The sequence below is a fragment of the Heterodontus francisci genome, unplaced genomic scaffold, assembly GCF_036365525.1.
Source record: "Heterodontus francisci isolate sHetFra1 unplaced genomic scaffold, sHetFra1.hap1 HAP1_SCAFFOLD_1339, whole genome shotgun sequence".
Lineage (NCBI taxonomy): Eukaryota > Metazoa > Chordata > Chondrichthyes > Heterodontiformes > Heterodontidae > Heterodontus > Heterodontus francisci.
The window spans coordinates 12501-22500 of record NW_027140763.1 but is presented as its reverse complement, the minus strand read 5'-3'; positions in this window follow the sequence as shown (position 1 = coordinate 22500).

The following is a 10000-nucleotide window of genomic DNA, read 5'->3' as shown; positions in this document are numbered from 1 at the left end:
CCAAGGCCTTGTTTTCTCTCGCTCGCCAAAACACTTTGTCTGTTTTCACAGCCAGTCTACCGGCCTAGACCCAACTGTGCGATATTTCAGAGCCGGCAACAGAGCATGGAAAGTCCGCCAGATTTACCCTTAAATGCTCATAAATGACTTCCAGGCACTCTTCGGAAGGTCTTTTATTTCAAAAGAAGGTCCTTCCTTGAGGGAGCACTTCTTCGGCCACTTTGCAAGTGCAACCGCTGCCAGCAAAAGTTCTGAAAATCGAGTTCCCGAAAATCTCCGGGTACCCCGCCAACCCCCAGCCACCCGAATCGCAAGTGTCAATTCGGCGGGTTGCCTGCCGGTAGTCCTTCCGAAAATGAGGCGCCAAATCGCCGCAACGGCCATTTTTCATTTCGGCATCGGGACTTCCGACGGCAACTGATTAACTAGCCCGGGGACTAGAGCGGCAGCAAATGCAACGTGCCCTCTTGGCGGGAGCAACTTGACCGCCCCCGTGGGGAAAGGTCAACTCGGGGCCCGGGAAAGTCGCCGAGTCCGACCCCATACACTTCCATGAGTTGGGGGTTTTGGCCTTCCCGGCCCAAGGCTCGCCTTATTTCGGCCTGCACTTTCGGAAAAGGGTGCATTCCTTTTGGTTAATGATTTCACCAGCCCGGGTCTTAGCCTCTGCCCCGACGGCTAAGTCTTTTGGTTAATGATTTCCTGCGGCTGGGACTACCCTTTCCCCCGCCCTGCAGGCACCCGGGTCGGGAGGCCGTCGGGGGCACTTTCCGGGGCAAATCCGGACCCTTACGCAAGGGAGAGTGCGCCCCCCGCCTCGGCCGGGGGTCAGGCTGCCGCCTATTAAGCCCGACAGAAAACCCGAAAAATGGACGAAAATGGGAAAAAATCCCCATCCGAAAAAGGCTTAAAAGTCGGTTGGGCGGCAGCTAGGGTCGGTCTCTGCAGACCTGGAGGCTCGGGTGGACTCTTGGAATAAACGTCCAAGTCCCGACTTGCCACCTCCTACTACTGTGCAGATACCCCGCCAACCCCCAGCCACCCGAATGACAAGCGTCCGATCAGCGGGACGAATTTGACAACTCTGGCCGGACCTCTGGAACTCCATCCCGGGTAACCGGGGCAAATTTTTCCGCTTGATCGCCCTTCCACTGGTTAACCATTTGCCCTTTCGGACTTAGTCTCTGGACATTATTCGACTGATTTTCTGGTTAACCATTTGCCCTTTCGGACTTAGTCTCTGGGCATTATTTTCGACTTTTTGGTTAATGATTTCACACTTTTTACTTACTTTTGCGCTTTTTGGTTAATGATTACTCTGCTTACTGGTTAATTATTTGCCCTTTCGGACTTAGTCTCTGGACATTATTTTCGAGTTTTTGGTTAATGATTTCACACTTTTAACATATTTTTGCGCTTTTTGGTTAATGATTACTCTGCTTACTGGTTAACCATTTGCCCTTTCGGACTTAGTCTCTGGACATTATTTTCGAGTTTTTGGTTAATGATTTCACACTTTTAACATATTTTTGCGCTTTTTGGTTAATGATTACTCTGCTTACTGGTTAACCATTTGCCCTTTCGGACTTAGTCTCTGGACATTATTTTCGAGTTTTTGGTTAATGATTTCACACTTATAACATATTTTTGCGCTTTTTGGTTAATGATTACTCTGCTTACTGGTTAACCATTTGCCCTTTCGGACTTAGTCTCTGCACATTATTTTCGAGTTTTTGGTTAATGATTTCACACTTTTAACATATTTTTGCGCTTTTTGGTTAATGATTTCATACTTTTTACTTACTTTTGCGATTTTTGGTTAATGATTACTCTGCTTACTGGTTAACCATTTGCCCTTTCGGACTTAGTCTCTGGAGATTATTTTCGAGTTTTTGGTTAATGATTTCACACTTTTTACTTACTTTTGCGATTTTTGGTTAATGATTACTCTGCTTACTGGTTAACCATTTGCCCTTTCGGACTTAGTCTCTGGACATTATTTTCGAGTTTTTGGTTAATGATTTCACACTTTTAACATATTTTTGCGCTTTTTGGTTAATGATTACTCTGCTTACTGGTTAACCATTTGCCCTTTCGGACTTAGTCTCTGCACATTATTTTCGAGTTTTTGGTTAATGATTTCACACTTTTAACATATTTTTGCGCTTTTTGGTTAATGATTACTCTGCTTACTGGTTAACCATTTGCCCTTTCGGACTTAGTCTCTGGAGATTATTTTCGACTTTTTGGTTAATGATTTCACACTTTTAACTTAATTTTGTGCTTTTTGGTTAATGATTTCATACTTTTTACTTACTTTTGCCCTTTTTGGTTAATGATTACTCTGCTTACTGGTTAACCATTTGCCCTTTCGGACTTAGTCTCTGCACATTATTTTCGAGTTTTTGGTTAATGATTTCACACTTTTAACATATTTTTGCGCTTTTTGGTTAATGATTACTCTGCTTACTGGTTAACCATTTGCCCTTTTGGACTTAGTCTCTGGACATTATTTTCGAGTTTTTGGTTAATGATTTCACACTTTTTACTTACTTTTGCGATTTTTGGTTAATGATTTCACACTTTTTACTTACTTTTGCGATTTTTGGTTAATGATTACTCTGCTTACTGGTTAACCATTTGCCCTTTCGCACTTAGTCTCTGGAGATTATTTTCGAGTTTTTGGTTAATGATTTCACACTTTTTACTTACTTTTGCGATTTTTGGTTAATGATTACTCTGCTTACTGGTTAACCATTTGCCCTTTCGGACTTGGTCTCTGGACATTATTTTCGAGTTTTTGGTTAATGATTTCACACTTTTTACTTACTTTTGCGATTTTTGGTTAATGATTACTCTGCTTACTGGTTAACCATTTGCCCTTTCGGACTTAGTCTCTGGACATTATTTTCGAGTTTTTGGTTAATGATTTCACACTTTTAACATATTTTTGCGCTTTTTGGTTAATGATTACTCTGCTTACTGGTTAATTATTTGCCCTTTCGGACTTAGTCTCTGCACATTATTTTCGAGTTTTTGGTTAATGATTTCACACTTTTAACATATTTTTGCGCTTTTTGGTTACTGATTTCATACTTTTTACTTACTTTTGCGCCTTTTGGTTAATGATTACTCTGCTTACTGGTTAACCATTTGCCCTTTCGGACTTAGTCTCTGGACATTATTTTCGAGTTTTTGGTTAATGATTTCACACTTTTTACTTACTTTTGCGATTTTTGGTTAATGATTACTCTGCTTACTGGTTAACCATTTGCCCTTTCGGACTTAGTCTCTGGACATTATTTTCGGGTTTTTGGTTAATGATTTCACACTTTTTACTTACTTTTGCGATTTTTGGTTAATGATTACTCTGCTTACTGGTTAACCATTTGCCCTTTCGGACTTAGTCTCTGGACATTGTTTTCGACATTTTGGTTAATGATTTCACACTTTTAACTTAATTTTGTGCTTTTTGGTTAATGATTTCATACTTTTTACTTACTTTTGCGATTTTTGGTTAATGATTTCATACTTTTTACTTACTTTTGCGATTTTTGGTTAATGATTTCATACTTTTTACTTACTTTTGCCCTTTTTGGTTAATGATTTCATACTTTTTACTTACTTTTGCGATTTTTGGTTCATGATTACTCTGCTTACTGGTTAACCATTTGCCCTTTCGGACTTGGTCTCTGGACATTATTTTCGACTTTTTGGTTAATGATTTCACACTTTTAACTTAATTTTGTGCTTTTTGGTTAATGATTTCATACTTTTTACTTACTTTTGCCCTTTTTGGTTAATGATTACTCTGCTTACTGGTTAACCATTTGCCCTTTCGGACTTAGTCTCTGCACATTATTTTCGAGTTTTTGGTTAATGATTTCACACTTTTAACATATTTTTGCGATTTTTGGTTAATGATTACTCTGCTTACTGGTTAACCATTTGCCCTTTCGGACTTAGTCTCTGGAGATTATTTTCGACTTTTTGGTTAATGATTTCACACTTTTAACTTAATTTTGTGCTTTTTGGTTAATGATTTCACACTTTTTACTTACTTTTGCGATTTTTGGTTAATGATTACTCTGCTTACTGGTTAACCATTTGCCCTTTCGAACTTAGTCTCTGGACATTATTTTCGAGTTTTTGGTTAATGATTTCACACTTTTAACATATTTTTGCGCTTTTTGGTTAATGATTACTCTGCTTACTGGTTAATTATTTGCCCTTTCGGACTTAGTCTCTGCACATTATTTTCGAGTTTTTGGTTAATGATTTCACACTTTTAACATATTTTTGCGCTTTTTGGTTACTGATTTCATACTTTTTACTTACTTTTGCGCCTTTTGGTTAATGATTACTCTGCTTACTGGTTAACCATTTGCCCTTTCGGACTTAGTCTCTGGACATTATTTTCGAGTTTTTGGTTAATGATTTCACACTTTTTACTTACTTTTGCGATTTTTGGTTAATGATTACTCTGCTTACTGGTTAACCATTTGCCCTTTCGGACTTAGTCTCTGGACATTATTTTCGGGTTTTTGGTTAATGATTTCACACTTTTTACTTACTTTTGCGATTTTTGGTTAATGATTACTCTGCTTACTGGTTAACCATTTGCCCTTTCGGACTTAGTCTCTGGACATTGTTTTCGACATTTTGGTTAATGATTTCACACTTTTAACTTAATTTTGTGCTTTTTGGTTAATGATTTCATACTTTTTACTTACTTTTGCGATTTTTGGTTAATGATTTCATACTTTTTACTTACTTTTGCGATTTTTGGTTAATGATTTCATACTTTTTACTTACTTTTGCCCTTTTTGGTTAATGATTTCATACTTTTTACTTACTTTTGCGATTTTTGGTTCATGATTACTCTGCTTACTGGTTAACCATTTGCCCTTTCGGACTTGGTCTCTGGACATTATTTTCGACTTTTTGGTTAATGATTTCACACTTTTAACTTAATTTTGTGCTTTTTGGTTAATGATTTCATACTTTTTACTTACTTTTGCCCTTTTTGGTTAATGATTACTCTGCTTACTGGTTAACCATTTGCCCTTTCGGACTTAGTCTCTGCACATTATTTTCGAGTTTTTGGTTAATGATTTCACACTTTTAACATATTTTTGCGATTTTTGGTTAATGATTACTCTGCTTACTGGTTAACCATTTGCCCTTTCGGACTTAGTCTCTGGAGATTATTTTCGACTTTTTGGTTAATGATTTCACACTTTTAACTTAATTTTGTGCTTTTTGGTTAATGATTTCACACTTTTTACTTACTTTTGCGATTTTTGGTTAATGATTACTCTGCTTACTGGTTAACCATTTGCCCTTTCGAACTTAGTCTCTGGACATTATTTTCGAGTTTTTGGTTAATGATTTCACACTTTTAACATATTTTTGCGCTTTTTGGTTAATGATTACTCTGCTTACTGGTTAATTATTTGCCCTTTCGGACTTAGTCTCTGCACATTATTTTCGAGTTTTTGGTTAATGATTTCACACTTTTAACATATTTTTGCGCTTTTTGGTTACTGATTTCATACTTTTTACTTACTTTTGCGCCTTTTGGTTAATGATTACTCTGCTTACTGGTTAACCATTTGCCCTTTCGGACTTAGTCTCTGGACATTATTTTCGAGTTTTTGGTTAATGATTTCACACTTTTTACTTACTTTTGCGATTTTTGGTTAATGATTACTCTGCTTACTGGTTAACCATTTGCCCTTTCGGACTTAGTCTCTGGACATTATTTTCGGGTTTTTGGTTAATGATTTCACACTTTTTACTTACTTTTGCGATTTTTGGTTAATGATTACTCTGCTTACTGGTTAACCATTTGCCCTTTCGGACTTAGTCTCTGGACATTGTTTTCGACATTTTGGTTAATGATTTCACACTTTTAACTTAATTTTGTGCTTTTTGGTTAATGATTTCATACTTTTTACTTACTTTTGCGATTTTTGGTTAATGATTTCATACTTTTTACTTACTTTTGCGATTTTTGGTTAATGATTTCATACTTTTTACTTACTTTTGCCCTTTTTGGTTAATGATTTCATACTTTTTACTTACTTTTGCGATTTTTGGTTCATGATTACTCTGCTTACTGGTTAACCATTTGCCCTTTCGGACTTGGTCTCTGGACATTATTTTCGACTTTTTGGTTAATGATTTCACACTTTTAACTTAATTTTGTGCTTTTTGGTTAATGATTTCATACTTTTTACTTACTTTTGCCCTTTTTGGTTAATGATTACTCTGCTTACTGGTTAACCATTTGCCCTTTCGGACTTAGTCTCTGCACATTATTTTCGAGTTTTTGGTTAATGATTTCACACTTTTAACATATTTTTGCGATTTTTGGTTAATGATTACTCTGCTTACTGGTTAACCATTTGCCCTTTCGGACTTAGTCTCTGGAGATTATTTTCGACTTTTTGGTTAATGATTTCACACTTTTAACATATTTTTGCGCTTTTTGGTTACTGATTTCATACTTTTTACTTACTTTTGCGCCTTTTGGTTAATGATTACTCTGCTTACTGGTTAACCATTTGCCCTTTCGGACTTAGTCTCTGGAGATTATTTTCGAGTTTTTGGTTAATGATTTCACACTTTTTACTTACTTTTGCGATTTTTGGTTAATGATTACTCTGCTTACTGGTTAACCATTTGCCCTTTTGGACTTAGTCTCTGGAGATTATTTTCGACTTTTTGGTTAATGATTTCACACTTTTTACTTACTTTTGCGATTTTTGGTTAATGATTTCACACTTTTTACTTACTTTTGCGATTTTTGGTTAATGATTACTCTGCTTACTGGTTAACCATTTGCCCTTTCGGACTTAGTCTCTGGAGATTATTTTCGAGTTTTTGGTTAATGATTTCACACTTTTTACTTACTTTTGCGATTTTTGGTTAATGATTTCACACTTTTTACTTACTTTTGCGATTTTTGGTTAATGATTACTCTGCTTACTGGTTAACCATTTGCCCTTTCGGACTTGGTCTCTGGACATTATTTTCGAGTTTTTGGTTAATGATTTCACACTTTTTACTTACTTTTGCGATTTTTGGTTAATGATTACTCTGCTTACTGGTTAACCATTTGCCCTTTCGGACTTAGTCTCTGGAGATTATTTTCGAGTTTTTGGTTAATGATTTCACACTTTTTACTTACTTTTGCGATTTTTGGTTAATGATTACTCTGCTTACTGGTTAACCATTTGCCCTTTCGGACTTAGTCTCTGCACATTATTTTCGAGTTTTTGGTTAATGATTTCACACTTTTAACATATTTTTGCGCTTTTTGGTTAATGATTACTCTGCTTACTGGTTAACCATTTGCCCTTTTGGACTTAGTCTCTGGACATTATTTTCGAGTTTTTGGTTAATGATTTCACACTTTTTACTTACTTTTGCGATTTTTGGTTAATGATTTCACACTTTTTACTTACTTTTGCGATTTTTGGTTAATGATTACTCTGCTTACTGGTTAACCATTTGCCCTTTCGGACTTAGTCTCTGGAGATTATTTTCGAGTTTTTGGTTAATGATTTCACACTTTTTACTTACTTTTGCGATTTTTGGTTAATGATTTCACACTTTTTACTTACTTTTGCGATTTTTGGTTAATGATGACTCTGCTTACTGGTTAACCATTTGCCCTTTCGGACTTAGTCTCTGCACATTATTTTCGAGTTTTTGGTTAATGATTTCACACTTTTTACTTACTTTTGCGATTTTTGGTTAATGATTTCATACTTTTTACTTACTTTTGCGATTTTTGGTTAATGATTACTCTGCTTACTGGTTAACCATTTGCCCTTTCGGACTTGGTCTCTGGACATTATTTTCGAGTTTTTGGTTAATGATTTCACACTTTTAACATAATTTTGCGCTTTTTGGTTAATGATTACTCTGCTTGCTTGTTACTGATTTCCCCTTTCGGACTTGATCTCTGGCCGTTCTTTTCGACCTTTTTGGATAAGGTTTCCACACTCTGAAATTATTTTGGGCTCACTGATTAGGCGAGATCAAGGGGGCATGCCTGGGCACTTTGGGCTCAGTTTGGGAAGGCGGCGTCCGTGTGCTCCTCCGCCCTTCCCGCACTTGCGGCTAGGTTTGCCAAACTGCGCTGACCCGCAGCCCTGCCTTTTTGCCCACGGCACGGAACGACTCAAGTCTGGCTCCGTTCCAGGCCGTTGCCTCCGGCTGCCCGCCGTCCGGCCGGCCTGGGACGTACCCCGGCTGACGGCGCCGGAGGCCCTCTAGCAGCCACCGGTGCCGCGGGCCAATGGGTCCGGGCGTTCCGGAGCTATCGGTGGGGAAGTGCTCTCCCCTTTTCCTGACGCCGTTCGCCCGAGCAGAGGTGCAGCCTGACGGGACTGCTGTCGCCTTCCGCGGCGCACCGGCCCCTTTCACCTGCCGTCGACCGCGCGGAGCTCGGACCTCCCTCCCCGAAGTTATGGCCCCGGCGCCGGAGGGTGCCCGGGGCCGGGCATTCAGCGGGGTGAGTCTTCACCTTCCCGGTCAGCCTGCGGGGTCGGTGCGCCGGCACTCGACGCCGGAGGGTCCCCTCTTTCCGTAGAGCCCCGCCCGGTGCCGATCGGCCGGCGGATTGCGGAGCGAACCGCGCCTGACCGACGGGCCTCGGAAACCCGTTGCAGTCGACGGGGGGGAACCGGACAGCGGGACGAGGTGCCGATTCCACCCGCAGATTCGATCCCGAAATCCCGCGGGATTCGGCGGTCCGACCCGACAGATTCAAACGTCGCCCGGGCGGCCCCCAGCGGTCGGGCCGGCCTGGTTCCGCCACCGCCCGATGCCCCTCGCCCCCGGCTACCGCCGGCCGCGCAGACCGAGCGAATGCGGCCGGACGTCCGGCGGCAATCGGCCGGAAAGCGGTATGGCCATTTCCTACTGTCCCTCGGACGGGCAGAGGGGCGGCGCCGGGGCACTCGCGGACCAGGCCGCGCCCCTCCGAGCCCTACCGCCTGCCGTCGACCGCGCGGGGATCGGACCTCCCTCCCCGAAGTTATGGCCCCGGAGCCGGAGGGTAGCCGGGGCCGGGCATTCAGCGGGGTGAGTCTTCACCTTCCCGGTCAGCCTGCGGGGTCGGTGCGCCGGCACTCGACGCGGGAGGGTCCCCTCTTTCCGTAGAGCCCCGCCCGGTGCCGATCGGCCGGCGGATTGCGGAGCGAACCGCGCCTGACCGACGGGCCTCGGAAACCCGTTGCAGTCGACCGGGGGGAACCGGACAGCGGGACGAGGTGCCGATTCCACCCGCAGATTCGATCCCGAAATCCCGCGGGATTCGGCGGTCCGACCCGACAGATTCAAACGTCGCCCGGGCGGCCCCCAGCGGTCGGGCCGGCCTGGTTCCGCCACCGCCCGATGCCCCTCGCCCCCGGCTACCGCCGGCCGCGCAGACCGAGCGAATGCGGCCGGACGTCCGGCGGCAATCGGCCGGAAAGCGGTATGGCCATTTCCTACTGTCCCTCGGACGGGCAGAGGGGCGGCGCCGGGGCACTCGCGGACCAGGCCGCGCCCCTCCGAGCCCTACCGCCTGCCGTCGACCGCGCGGGGATCGGACCCTCCTCGCCGAAGTTATGGAGGTAGGACCGGGAGGCTGCCCAGGGTCGGGACTTCAACCGGCTGCCGCCACCCTTTCCCGCCTGTCCCACGGGCTCGGAGATCCAGGCCCTGCAAAGACCCTCCGGTCGCCACCCGACAGGTGCTTTACCGGAGAAATCGTAAACCGGCGTCAGGGCCGGACCTGTCCCGCAGAGGGCAGCCTGCGCCCTTATGCTTTCCCTTTTGCTTTGGCCCCGCAGTAGCAAATGGTTCACCGATAAGTCGGGAACCCACACGCCCGGCCCCACCCGCCCATCCTTCCGCAATGCATCGCCTAGACACACGCACCAAGGGCGCTCTCCTTCCCCCGCCTCCCACATCCCACAGGATGTGCCCTCAGACCACGGCG